This window comes from Styela clava, chromosome 3, assembly GCF_964204865.1.
Source record: "Styela clava chromosome 3, kaStyClav1.hap1.2, whole genome shotgun sequence".
NCBI classification, from domain to species: Eukaryota; Metazoa; Chordata; class Ascidiacea; order Stolidobranchia; family Styelidae; genus Styela; species Styela clava.
The window spans coordinates 14,408,427-14,423,628 of record NC_135252.1 but is presented as its reverse complement, the minus strand read 5'-3'; the positions used below and the strand labels follow the sequence as shown (position 1 = coordinate 14,423,628).

The window sequence follows — 15,202 nt, the reverse complement described above, 5'->3', positions numbered from 1 at the left end:
GGCATATGCCAGACCAGCCTAACCTTTTACGTCTCGCAAGCCACTTTCATATGACGAAATTAATTGCTTGCCGCAAACGTGTCTATCAATAATACCAGTCAAGTTCGGATTTACGTAAATATTCACATAATGCATAAAACGCACGTTTATTTACATAAAATCGTCAATAATCAATTACGGGTTACTCTGTAGGTCCGGGCAAAATATTCCAATAGTGTGTCGGATATTAAAATAGCAGTTTACGAATTCAAAAATCTGGTAACACGTGAACAAGTGACGTCACCTGCTCGTTGTTGAAATAAAGTCTTGGATTGCACAATGCACTTATGGATTTCTGACAATCAAACGAGAATCTGCAAAAAAGTTTCATTTAACGCAAACATAATATGCACAAAAATGGTTCCATTACATTTGCACCCACGTACATTTGCTCCGTAATTCTAACCCAAGATGATTGCACCTGCATAATATTGCACCCTGGATTTATTTACGGATATTTGAACCCATACTAACCCTAACCCATGGATTTTAGCACCCGCATATAGATTGAACCTGCGGATACACCAGTGCAAATGTATGGGTTCAAATGTACGTGGGTGCAAATTTACGGTCACCACACAAAAATACATACAAAAAAACACAACGAATCTCGGAGCCAGTAGCAAAGGTATTGTTCATTTTTTATTTTACGTTGATGATAAGGACGATCAAAGCCGATACGAAAAATAGTAATCAAAATGAAATTAATTTGTAAACTTAGGTTGAAAATTATTTGCTATAATTGTACTCAGCGTTCGTCGCCAATGATCGCTCAATATATCTTCCGAGTTCGTGAAACAAACACAACACATTATCAACCATATCCGCAGTCTCGTGTTGACAAACGAGTTATATTGGAATTTCCTGTTTTTAAGATTATTAAGACGCAAGTTGTTAAATATAAAACTCTCTAGAATGCTCAATGGGCAATTTCACAATTATATAGGAATACGGCTTAGTTCTATCTAATCATAATTAAATAGAGAGTTTTTGCCAAATATATTTCATAAAAGTGTTTGAATCTATTTGCTAGCTTGTAAAGCGGCGGCGTAAACAATTACGTATATGTAGTATTTTCATTTAGTTATCTCACAAAATATAAATCAGGAAATACACGTTATGGGCGATGAATTGGAGTCATCGAAATCATATTGATCTAGAAACTGTGGTTAAAGAGATTAAAATCTTACGATATCTTTTTTTGCGCTCAACGTTAAAACTGTATTTATTTATTAGCTCGAAGCTTTATTTATTTGATGAACAGATCTAATACATCTACTTTTTTCAACAATTTTTATTGCCTTAATAAACACGTTGCACCATGGATATTTTGTTCCCGTCTATAACAGATTGTTGGGCATAAACTAATAATGATAAATTAAGTCATGTATAGCCAAATCCGTAATATATATAGTATTAACCTGGCGGTGTTGGATTAAATTTGATTATTTGTGTGAATAAACTCAAGTAATGCATAAACTTTTGTATATATTTCCTGTATCGTCTCGTGGCCATTGGCATATGCCGGACCAGCCTAACCTTTTTATTGCTTGCCGCAAACGTGTCTATCAAGATTTAACACCAGTCAAGTTTGGTCACGGACATTCCCTTTCGTAGGCCGTGATGTGACTGGTTGTAAACCATCATCTATTTCTGGGAAGAAATGAATGTACCGGTGATTTTGTGAAGAAAGCTTGTAATCGGGAGTTTCAGCCTGTTGCCTAATCAATTCTAGTTAAATATTCTGTTCTAGTTAAATATTAACAATATTAAAACTCGTAAACAGGTCGAATTTGCTTTAATTGAACGCATTGAATCTACACGATTATGTTAAGAGCAAAACGTTTTTTCAATATATAAATCGCATATTAATCAGGACAAAACTGCATTTACTGAATGAAAGATTTTTTTATAACTCTCGTGATTTGCAACGCAATTGCAAAATTTATGCAATGAATGCAATATTTTGCACGCTATATTCGCCAGTTCACAATTGATTAATCGGGGAATTTACGATGAATGTCAAGTGTTATGTAAAGATAAAACTAAGTTCAGACAATGCGCCAATTTCACGAATTTCTAAAAACGTGCACGAAACAAACTTTCGAAACTTCCAAAATTTTGTAAAAATTTAAGTTGACTGATAGATTGATCTGGAAATTGAAAACAGTTTGGTATAGAATAAAAACTGCACGAATACATAGAATAACCAAACTTCGGCAAAAAATTCACTCGCCCATTGAAATCACATAAATATTAGCATTGTGAATAACGCCAAGATACCAGGCCTATTAGTCCGGCAGAATCGGGCCTTAACATTGTTTTGGGACATAAATTTTTTTTTTCATTGTTTAGATATAATGTATATGACATATATAAAGATACCCAGGTGAATGTGAAGTATATAATGTTGAGCAATTTTTTTTAAGTAGATTTAAAGTATTCGGTCCAAGATGACGCACATCCTGAACCCAAACCTGGTAAACATACAATGTTCAGGTTGTGCGCCATCTTAGTACGAATACTTCAGGAGCGCCTTTTTGTTAAAAACAATTATTTCATAACTACATGGTTTAGTTTTGCATACATAGTAACATTGAATCTCCTTACAATGTCAGAAATTCAATTTTAGTAGAATAAATGGTAGTTTATTTCACTAATACAAGCCAAGATCCATCGACAGCATCTAGCCACTTTCTATTGCGCTCTTCAAACTACATTTGCGTTGCCGCGCGCATTTCGTTTTCCTAGTTTAAGCTTAGGGACTTGGGAAATATTTTATTAGTTGAATTGAATTGGAATATTTGACCTCGTCTTTCACTCCGAACAAGGCCATGTAAAACCATCCACTGGTATCTAACGATGTGTAACGTGTTTTCTTTTGGAAGAACCGCAACCTTTCAGTGCTGCATTGTCTTTGGCAAAATTAATATATCCTTGTGGAGATAGAAGGTATGCGTCTGCGAAACCAAGATGTGCACCTGTTATGCCAACATAGTTGAGTCAAACGTTTTGAATACTAGTACATCTCACACATTTTCTTGCGTGCTTCGGTTGTACGTAGTAACGCGCACATTTTTGCGCACATGAATCAAATTCCACTTGATTATTGAGCTATAGGTTTTTGACGAGCTTTTGTGTATTTCATTCCATAGAATTTCTATGCTGTTCTAAAGAATACTAGTTTCAGCTTTTTCATTCATTCAAACCGCGTGTTGAAAGTAAGTTCTGTAATATTGCGCGTTGGTTTCCAACACCCTTAAATCGGTGATGCCAGTAAATCTTTAATACAAAAAGATCAGTGACATCTGCAATAAAAACAGCAGTACACTGTAAATAAATTTGTAATTTTAAAGCCATTTCTTTGTAAAAAAATACGACCGTTTGGCAGTATTTTGGACGAGCAACTATTTATACGTATTTTTACATCATCGTTATGTAATTTCACCGCATGTACGACGTAAAATTACATATACTGTTCTAACTGTTGCATAATCATAAAACAAACATACGGTTGTTAAATATACAATGAATTATACGTAACATACAAAAACGGCTGTAGGCTACTGAAAACAACTATCTCGCGGTTATGTTGAAATAAGTCCACTTGGTAGTAATCAAAAGCAAAGAGTTCAGAAGACAGTCTTCCACATATCATCAGCAAAATGCATGCCCATGAAAAATACATTGGTGCGACGAATTTGGTCCCAAACTGATACGAATTTGGCTTCGCGTCATAAGGCGCAAGTCATACAATGCTACGTAAACCTGCGGCTTCGCATGTCATCGCGATATAGAATTTATAGCTTACGATAAAAAAAATCCTAATATTGCACTTAATATTATATCGAGTGGAAGGATATTTTATTTTAGGCATCATGTAAACTGGTGATTAAACTGACAGCACTCATTCTCAAACGGACAGGTCTACCTGCAGTCACGACTCCAACTACTGGCGAATCTAGTAGTTTTACGCTGTATCGCTATATCTTTTATCGGACCACAGTATATGCAGTGGCGTAGCATCCACCCCCGCAACCCCCGCGATCGCGGAGGGGGGGTCAGCGAAAAGGGGCCCCCAAGCGGGTAAAATTTAGAAATTTAAGCTGCAAAACCAAAAGTTGCATTGCAAAAGCAGTAATGCATATCTTATAATGTTGATGTTAGTTCTGCCGTAAATATATAAATCGTTTTGTTACGTAACAATGCCGATGTCGTCGATTTTCGGCGTCGTGTGGTTTGATCACACCATCGCATCCACAATTACGAAGGCTGTCAGATTGATGTCGAAAGCAAAACCCCTTAGTGGCGCACAAAAACGAAGAATAAAGGGCAGAAGATGAAGGACGAAGAAAAAAACTAAAGTAACCAAGATAAACGAAATATTTAAACCAAAATTGAAACAATTAGACTTGGGAATACCGAACGTAACTGAGGATGAATTAAGCCTAGCATTGGTGGTATCGGTAGAAAACCAGAATCTCCAAAAGTGATGGCGCCGCCGCGAATAAATTTTCTTCCAAAACTTACACGACAATGATCACAGGTAAGCTACTAATTTTTGAAGCAAATTGACAAAATTGATATGACGAAGATGGTGGATGAGTTTGCTAACACGAAAGCGCAAATTTTAGGTTACCATAGCCTTTTTATAGCAACATGTTATGCTTTTGACGAAATAAAAAAAAAACTTTGTTTTAGCTTATGTGTTATGTCCGAGAGTTTTTATGGTCATTTCCATGAAATATTTTTGCGGGGGGGGGGGGGGGGGGGGGGGGGGCACGAGAGTCTTGCTACGCCACTGAGTATATGCAAATGTTTCGGTTAATATAATTTTGAATCGAGTGGCATATTTTTTTATTTTGACTATTTGCTTAATGCTCCTAAGTTTTAGAAATATCTCAGATCGCAACGGATTCGAATTTCAAATTTGAATTTTCTGACTCCGCCCAATGAGCATATATACAATGAGTGGAAACTTCCAAATATTTGTTCATTAATCCATTGTGATCTGCATTTTTACGTCGTCCAGCTAAATGGTTCGTTGCATATGGAGAAAGCACATCGTTCGCTGCAAAAATCCCTTGTTTCAGCTGGGCTGGGTGCGAAATTGGCCGTATTGAGGCTTTTAATTTTTCGAATCGTGTTCGGTTTTGGGTTTCGAAGTATGGTACGTTGAAAGCATACTAACTAGGAGCATATGCATATTGGGAATGCATATCTATTAGGCAGAAAACGTAGCTACAGAACAGAATATGAATCAGTCGCCACGTGGGGTGCGGTTATTGCTGTATTTATTCATTGATATAACATGGAACTTACATATTTATCCAGGGGGAGAGGAGAGCCGAAAGCCTGAACATATATGGCGAACCATGGCCTCTCCAAATTGCACTGTGCTCCATATGAACCCCCAGACTGCCAGGACTTTGTAAGCTATTCGTTTACTTCTTAAAAATACTGATTTTAACTATAAATTACTCTGGGATATCTTGCCATTGAAATTTAAAATTTGCAGTTTTCAATAAAAAAATTTTTTATTATATTATTTAGAGTACATTTTGTTATCAAATATGATTTTTGCATATATATTATTTAATTTTAACGATCCTTCATATAGTCATATATATAGATACTGTTGATTTGGATGCAATTATATATTTGTAATTAATAGTGAGATATAGAACTTGGAAAAAGGGCGCAGCCAGGATTTTTCCGACGGGAGGTGGGGGGTGGGGGACTACGGTGGTTTCAAAACAGTGCACCAAAAGTTCAGTTCATGACGGCGAATGGCGGGTAATAAATTAAAAACAATGCGTCGTTCACAGCGAAATTCTACAGTTACGTGTAGCTCGCCTCTGACGGTTTTGGTGAATATATACAAAAACACGCTCGCGTGTAGCGCCGATCGAATGCATGAAAGGTGGAACTTTTATTTGGAATTTGATGCTAATAAAGTTGATTTTTCATTGTCATTCAATGATTATTTACATGCGTCGTGATTAGTGGTGGGCAAAATCGTATTTTTTTATGTAAAATTATTCGAATATTTTAACGAATATCGGCGAAGATGTTAAAGACAACTATTAAGGAATGCATTCACAACAAAAATTAATTTTATTCTGATTTTTATCTTCTGTGTAGGATTTGTATCACAGTCACGGTACCAATTTTGAGCGAACAATAAAATCCTTACTGACCCCGGGATGCGATATTTGTGAAGCTGATAGTTGACATTTTTATGTTTTAATTTTATATCGTTGTTACTTTCGTATCAAATAATAATTAAAAAAACCCGCAAATTGTTGAGTATTCACGTAACTCAGCTTTGGTTTAAAACACTGATACTTAGCACGTGAATAAATCAGCAATAATGGCATTTCCAAGTGGTCAAAGTATTATTTCTCCATAATATCCCGGGAAATTTGCATAGAATACCTTATTCACATGCCTTGCTTATCTGATTCAACTTTTCTAAATTTACAAAAACGATGTTGACACGATTTACGCAATATTAGAAATTAAAAAATATGATGGCGCAAAAATGAAACAAAACAAAAAATTCTCACATTCATCGTTTCTGCCTGTTGGCGATAGCCGTCGGTAAATTTTACGTAACTCGTTGTAAATTTATGTTAATAAATTTCAATTTGCTTTCAATGCGCCCTGTATTTGTATTAAAATAAAAGAGAATGTCCTTAAATTAGCTTATAACCCTTCTTTCATTTTGAACGCCCTAAACGACATGCGCTTTACTGAATAACAATCACGCATTCTTATTTATCATTATTAGCGCCAACTAAAAAAGATAACATGTGGTAAAGATAAAAAAGTCTTGCGGTATTAATTGCGCTGCAGTGATAATACACAAAATAATATCGTTTTGACGAAACCATAATGCGCGACCGTAAGACGACGGTGCCGCTTTTTTGTGGAAGAAGTTTCGCATGAAAAAAGTTTCACAAACGGAATGCGACCCATGAAAAAGGGGACGTGGGGCATTGTTTTTATTGATATAGGATGGGGTTAACATATTTACCCAGGTGGAGAGGAAAGCCGATTCCCTGCTATTCTTCGAATTTTTGTCTTCGTTTTTAATGTCAAGATATCCCAGACTGACAGAGTAATTTAAAATAGGGGAGCTCTGGGGATTCGTATGGAGCACCTTATAAACTATGATTGTGAGAAACCGTGGTTCGCCATACATTTGAGCCTTCTTATCTCCATTGCTTTCTCCTGGATAAATATGTACCTAAATCCCATGCTATAAGTAGAAATAACCGCACTTGACTTCATATTCTGTGCTATAGCTACGTTTTTGCCTAATAGATAAGCATTCCCAATGAGCATATGCTTATAGTTAGTATGCTTTCAACGTACCATTCTTCGAAACCCAAAACCGAACACGAATCGAAAAATTAAAAGCCTCAATACGGCCAATTTCGCACCCGGCGCGGCCGAAGCAAAGGATTATTGCAGCGAGCGATATGCTTCCTCCATATGCAACGAACCATTTAGCTGGACGACGTAAAAAATGCAGGGCACTTTGGATTAATGAGCAAATATTTGGAAGTTTCCACTCATTGTATATAGAGGACTTGCACGGGTCACGTGACTTTGTTACTGGACGGCAATAAAACAAACACGTCCATTTGGCTCCTGTCAGTTGCAAGTCGGATTATACGTTTCTGTTTTGTTTGGCTGTTGAAAAAGGTTATTTCGTATTGTTCCGTTGGCTGTACGTATAGTATAGACAACGAAGTGGATCTTCAGTTATATTCCACTGATTTCAAAAGATCCGGAACGTCGCGCAATGTCGATATCATCTATTGTTTATTGGCAGAACTGCTTGGTGTCAAGTCCAGAAGCCATATTACTTCACTGTTTGCGGACAGCACTTCGTTGATGGTGAGTGATAATGTGGTGATAGTGTGCCGTTATCAATTTTTTTAAATATTCACAAGCTCCCTCATTTCAATGGAAAGCAGATGACAAACTACTGTTATTAGTAGGCCTAGGCGTGGGCCTACTTGCAGTTGCAGACTTGACTTGTGTAAGACAGAAAGGAATTAATAATCAATTGCTATAAGGTATTGTTTCCCTAATTAGCAGGTAATCTATTACTAAGTGTGAAAGGTTGAATAGATAACTAAAGTTTAACACCAGTGGTCATGCAAAAAATAACCAGAATTCAATTGAATTCGCCATCCAGGAATACGCTCGCCACCGCCTCTCTGATCACCCTGGTAGTTTCACAGGTTTCAATCCCATGCGGGGATAGTTATGTGCGAGAGGATTGCAGCTCTACTCTCACCGAGGGTGGTTCACATGACCGCTGATCGGTTACGACCATTCCCCACCATCCAAGTCCGTGCTTCTGAAAACAAATAAGTGGCTCCCCCCAGATAAATCCTATCCTAATGGTGCTTGTACAACTGATCCAAAATGTCTTTTTATTGTCATTGGTAAAAAAGATATGCTACCCGGCATCAAATTCATTTACGACTAGTGGCTGTGGTGGGATATGGACTTAAATTTCACACTCCTTGATCGTTAGATTTCATGAAAACTCTATCTGTATCCATTATCTTACAGATATGGGTGCGACCATGGAATAGATGGATGGCAAAGTAGCCTATAAGTTGCAACAAGACCACAGTGGCACAAGACCTCAGCTTGCGTGACTTGATAATACATCCTCAGTATCCATTTATTGATGCTTATCGTAATGATAAAGTAACTTGTGATTACTGTGGATTGGTGGAGATAAAGTGTCCATTGTGCTTTAACGAAAGCAACTTCAAGACGACCCTATCAAGAAAAAAAAATTGTTTCGGTGGGTCTGGTAGTGAAGGTTTTAGTCTAACGTTGGACACCGATACTACAACAAGATACAGTTGCCAATGAAACTTACCGAGGCGTAATATTGCGACTTTGTGATTTGAAAGGAAATTCTGATGGGTAGCCGGCTAGCCGCAACCTTTTATTTAAAGAATATTATGAGATATGACTTAAGAGTCTAAACTTTTATTTGAAAGGGGTGTAACCCAAGCTAATTTGCAAATGGTATTCATGGTACCAAATGTATCACACACTTTACAGTAATTATAAATTATATTTGAAAAATAAAGCACATCAAAAATGTATTTTTAAAAAACAATTGGTTTTATCTGCAGATACTAGGTTGATATTGAGATTGACCATTTCAATGCTAAATTTTCTTTAGTCAAAAGGCACAATTGATTCGCAAAGATTTGTGAATGCGCACAGTACACCAATTTGTCTAATGTTTTGATTCCATAGGCAGGAGGTTGTGGATCGGTGCTGCTCAGGATGGGATATTTTTGCCTCTAAATGCATATTACGTGTTTCACATGAATCCATCGTGCTCAGATTCGACTGTTTTCAAGGTCTGAAGGCTCCAACAGCCTTATTATTTTATGGGTACACAAGAGAATTTTCAGTGTGGCATGCATGGGTCAGTTGGAGTCACTAACCTCAAGATATCTATAAGCAAGGATAAGATAACCTGGAAGTAACATTCCATAATTTAGAGTAAAAAATGTATCTGCCTCCACAGCCCTTTCAAATAGAAGATATGATGCCTCGGGGGTAATTTCTATCAAATATTTTACAGTATTATGGTTCTAGTGAAAAGGGGTGTAGGCGGCTTTTTTTAAAGTGTGGTAGGTCTAGTCGAAAGACACATTAAATGTCTATGCTAACAACTGCAAATTAATATTGCAACTCATACAAGTTAACAGAATTTGTTGAAATGGTCCTGCCTTTTGCCTTTCTTCAAAATCCCCCTTTTTCTAACTATTCTCTTCCTCTCTCGGGATGGCGAAAATTCAAATATCGATGGGACATATAAGCAGCTGATAATGGGTTATCTTCCCTTTTTCCTGAAAATGAATTAAACACTAATCATCATTTGACAGTGCCAAGTTTGTGTATCAGATCAGTAATAAATTACCTGCTAACTAACAAAACAATCAGGCAACACCTTCTGACCATTAATGAAGATTTCTTTCAATTTAAAACGCAACTATGCCTACCAATGTGGGTAGTTTTTAGGATAGAATTTATCTGTGGTTGGGGACAGATTGCAAGGTGCAACATCGTACGATTACCATTCTATGTCGGGATTAGTTAGCCAGTTATTTGTTTTAGAAGCATGGACTTGATGGTGGGGGATGTCGTAATCGACCAGCGGTCGTGTGAACCACCCTCAGTGGGATGAGAGCTGCAATTCCCTCACACATAACTATCCCCGCATGGGATTGGAACCTGTGAAACTCCCAGGGGGATCAGAGATGCGGTGGCGAGCGTATTCTTAGATGGAGAATTCAATTGAATTCTGGTTATTTTTTGCATTAGCACTGGCGTTAAACTTTAGTTATCTATTCAACTTTTCACACTTACTAATAGATTACCTGCGAACTAGGGAAACAATACCATATGGCAATTATTGATTAATACCTTACACGAGTCAAGTCTGCAACTCTGCAAGTAGGCCTACGCCTACCAATAACAGTAGTTTGTCATCTGCTTTCCATTGAAATGATGGAGCTTATGAATATTCAAAAAAATTGATAACGGCACATTATGACTTACCATCAACGAAGTGCTGTCCGCAAACAGTGAAACACAAGTGAGATGGCTTCTGGACTTGACACCAAGCAGTCCTGCCAATAGATGATATCCACATTGCGCGACGTTCCGGATCTTTGGAAAACAGTGGAATATAACTGAAGATCCATTTCGTTGTCTATATTATACGTACAGCCAGCGGAACAATACGAAATAACCATTTTCAACAGCCAAACAAAACGGAAACGTATAACCCGACTTGCAACTGACAGGAGCCAAATGGACGTTTTTGTTTTATTGCCGTCCAGTAAACAAGGTCACGTGACCCGTGCAAGTCCTCTATATGCTCATTGCTCCGCCAAAGCCTGACGTACCTTCCCGCCAAAATGGCTGTTTAGATTCTAGTTTCGCTAGGATGCAACTTGGCTTGGTTCGACTCTCAAAACAATTGAAGTAGCCTAGTTTGAAAGTGTGAACCTGTATATTTTACACTATGGTGCCTGAAGGTTGTAAAACAGAAAGTTTGGAGAAAGAAATACCGTTACCTAGGTTGTAAACTCTGGACTACTGGTGCTGTAGACTAGGCTACCGGTAGATCTTCAGGTTTTGCAAGGTGAGTTAATTTATGATCTTCTAATTTATGACATCTCTAGTGAAACTGCAAGATTAGCTACTGCAGTAGAAAGTCGTGAACTTTTTATGCCTATATCATTTTCATACATCCTCAATCTGCTGATTCCTTTCAGTTCGAAAGTGGAAAAACATATCCTGCCATTTTACCTCTGGGGCATTCGCATTTGGCCCTTATCAAGTCTGTCATTGTATCAACACTACAAACGAATTTCTAGAAAGATCAGGAACTGGTAGCCTATTGGTGTTTCATTTTTCGATGGCAATGGTATGAATTTAACTGTTTAATAAATCAAAGCCTTTCTTATACATATGAGCATCATATTACTGTATATAGTGAGCCTCCTTGCACTAAGTTGATTTTTGTGCAATGAATAGGCAAATAAATTCAAACATAGTTTTTTGTCTTTTTATATAACAATTTTCATTGTTTGGAGTGATAATGATATAATTGCGAGCTTCAGGAGAGATTGATAATAAATTTAACTTCTTCTGAGCATTGAATATAATATGAATCTACCACTTTGCTAATGGAATCATTTTACCCCAGAAGATCAAGATATAACATATGTAAATATGTTGACTTCTCACTCAACTACTTGTTTGCATTTTATTCAAGCTATGCCATTTTTTTTCAGTCGAATTGTCAAAATAAACAGCCAGAGAAATCAAAAAGTGCAAGAAAAAATGACAGGGGCCACTGCAATGTTGAATCTACCTCAAATGGTTTCCACCTATTTGAAGAGATGAAATGAACTATTTTGCTGGCGGAGACAATCACTTCTCGAGTGTATTTGATACTGTTTCGTTGCTAATATTTGATCACATATTCTATTAAAAGTGATTTCTTTTCAATTGTATTTCATTTCTTCAGGTGGTGGAATGAGGGTTAATCGAGTTACTTTGCGGATGTTGTTTAGTATTACAACTTCTTCTTGTAGTTAAGGTTAGCATCGCTATGGCTGTAAAAATCGGAGACATCCAACCCACTGCTTTGCCTAGTACATACATTTGGTTGTAAAATTACAACCGCTTGCAACGATCCAATACATCTGAAGTTGTATATGGTGTTTACAACAAAGTGCATGGCATCGCTGCTGCCGCGCGTTTGGTTGTAAATCGCCCCTAATATTTTTTACAGTGTACCCACTCAAATGACAGCTGGGGGATGGATACTCTTAGTATCTGCTTCATCGCGTGCCTCTTACAGTCTTACCAGTTTACATGAGTGCCAATTGGTATCTAAGCTCAGCCAGAGACAAAAAGTTTCAAACTGCAGTTGGCGTGACGAAATGTTTTTAAATATATATTCTACAATAAGATTATTTGAATGCATACTACTGTTTTTTTTTTATTTCGTTAAGACGCTTGTTGTTAAATTTAACATTCTCTGAAATGCTTAATGGGCAAATTCACAATAATATAGGAATACGGCTTTTTGTATCTCACCATATTTAAATAGAAAGTTCTTGCACAATCTATTTCATAAAATTGTTTGAATCAATTTCCTAGCTGTGATGCCGCAAAAAAGATTAAAATCTTACGATATCATTTTTTGCGCGCAATTTTAAAACTGTATTTATTTATTAGCTCGAAGCTTTATTTATTTGATGAACAGATCTAATATATTCACTTTTTTCAGCGATTATTTATTGCCTTAATAAACACATTGCACCATTGGTATTTTGTTCCTGTCTATAACAGAATGTTGAGCATAAGCTAATACTAATATATCAAATCATGTATAGCCAAATCCGTAATATAATATTAACCTGGCGGTCTTGGATTAAATTTGATTATTTGTGTGATTGAACTCAAGTAATGACATAGACTTTTGTATATATTACGTATATTGTTTCGTGGCCATTGGCATTTGCCAGACCAGCCTAACCTTTTACGTCTCGCAAGCCACTTTCGCATGACAAAATTAATTGCTTGCCGCAAACGTGTCTATCAAGCTTTAATACCAGTCAAGTTCGGAAATACGTAAATGTTCACATATTGCATCAAACACAAGTTTATTTACATAAAATCGATCAAGTCAATATTCAATTACGGGTTACCGAGTAGGTCTGGGCAAAATATTCGAATTGGTGTCGGATATTAAAATAGCAGTTTACGAATTCAAAAATCTGGTAAATGCACGTGAACAAGGGACGTCACCTGCTCGTTGTTGAAATAAAGACTTGGATTGCACAATGCACAATCCGTGGATTTTATCACCCGCATATAGATTGAACCTGCGGATACATCAGTTCAAATGTATGGGTTCAAATGTACGTGGGTGCAAATTTCCGGTCACCGCACTAAAATGCATACAGAAAAACACAACGAATCTCGGAGCCAGTAGCAAAGTTATTGTTCATTTTTTATTTTACGTTGGTGATAAGAACGATCAAAGCCGACACGAAAAATAGTAATCAAAATGAAATTAATTTGTAAACCTAGGTTGAAAATTATTTGCTATAATTGTACTCAGCGTTCGTCGCCAATGATTGCTCAATATATCTTCCGAGTTCGTGAAACAAACACAACACATTATTAACCATACCCGCAGTCTCGTGTTGACAAACGAGTTATATTGGAATTTCCTGTTTTTCATTTCGTTAATTAAGACGCTTGTTGTTAAATATAAAACTCTCTAGAATGCTCAATGGGCAATTTCACAATTATATAGAAATACGGCTTAGTTCTATCTAATCATAATTAAATAGAAAGTTTTTGCCAAATATATTTCATAAAAGTGTTTGAATCTATTTGCTAGCTTGTAAAGCGGCGGCGTAAACTATTACGTATATGTAGTATTTTCATTTAGTTATCTCACAAAATATAAATCAGGAAATACACGTTATGGGCGATGAATTGGAGTCATCGAAATCATATTGATCTAGAAACTGTGGTTAAAGAGATTAAAATCTTACGATATCTTTTTTTGCGCTCAACGTTAAAACTGTATTTATTTATTAGCTCGAAGCTTTATTTATTTGATGAACAGATCTAATACATCTACTTTTTCCAACAATTTTTATTGCTTTAATAAACACGTTGCACCATGGATATTTTGTTCCCGTCTATAACAGATTGTTGGGCATAAACTAATAATGATAAATTAAGTCATGTATAGCCAAATCCGTAATATATATAGTATTAACCTGGCGGTGTTGGATTAAATTTGATTATTTGTGTGAATAAACTCAAGTAATGCCATAAACTTTTGTATATATTTCCTGTATTGTCTCGTGGCCATTGGCATATGCCAGACCAGCCTAACCTTTTTATTGCTTGCCGCAAACGTGTCTATCAAGCTTTAACACCAGTCAAGTTTGGTCATGGACATTCCCTTTCGTAGGCCGTGATGTGACTGGTTGTAAACCATCATCTATTTCTGGGAAGAAATGAATGTGCCGGTGATTTTGTGAAGAAAGCTTGTAATCGGGAGTTTCAGCCTGTTGCCTAATCAATTCTAGTTAAATATTCTGTTCTAGTTAAATATTAACAATATTAAAACTCGTAAACAGGTCGAATTTGCTTTAATTGAACGCATTAAATCTACACGATTATGTTAAAAGCAAAACGTTTTTTTCAATATATAAATCGCATATTAATCAGGACAAAACTGCATTTACTGAATGAAAGATTTTTTTCATAACTCTCGTGATTTGCAACGCAATTGCAAAAGTATGCAATGAATGCAATATTTTGCACGCTATATTCGCCAGTTCATAATTGATTAATCGGGGAATTTACGATGAATGTCAAGTGTTATGTAAAGACAAAACTAAGTTCAGACAATGCGCCAATTTCACGAATTTCTAAAAACGTGCACGAAACAAACTTTCGAAACTTCCAAAATTTTGAAAATTGAAGTTGACTGATAGATTGATCTGGAAATTGAAAACAGTTTGGTATAGAATAAAAACTGCATGAATACATAGTATAA

At 36.4% G+C, this 15,202-nt stretch overlaps 1 long non-coding RNA gene across 1 annotated transcript; it reads right to left on the bottom strand.

The window, feature by feature from the left end:
• Positions 1–8,682: 8,682 nt before the first annotated feature.
• LOC144421091 (uncharacterized) lies at positions 8,683–10,849 on the bottom strand. The gene is made up of 2 exons (XR_013474948.1): positions 10,657–10,849; positions 8,683–9,944 (listed from the first exon to the last, which is right to left on the bottom strand). It is a non-coding gene; the product is annotated as an uncharacterized LOC144421091 (long non-coding RNA).
• Between the last annotated feature and the right edge of the window lie 4,353 nt (positions 10,850–15,202).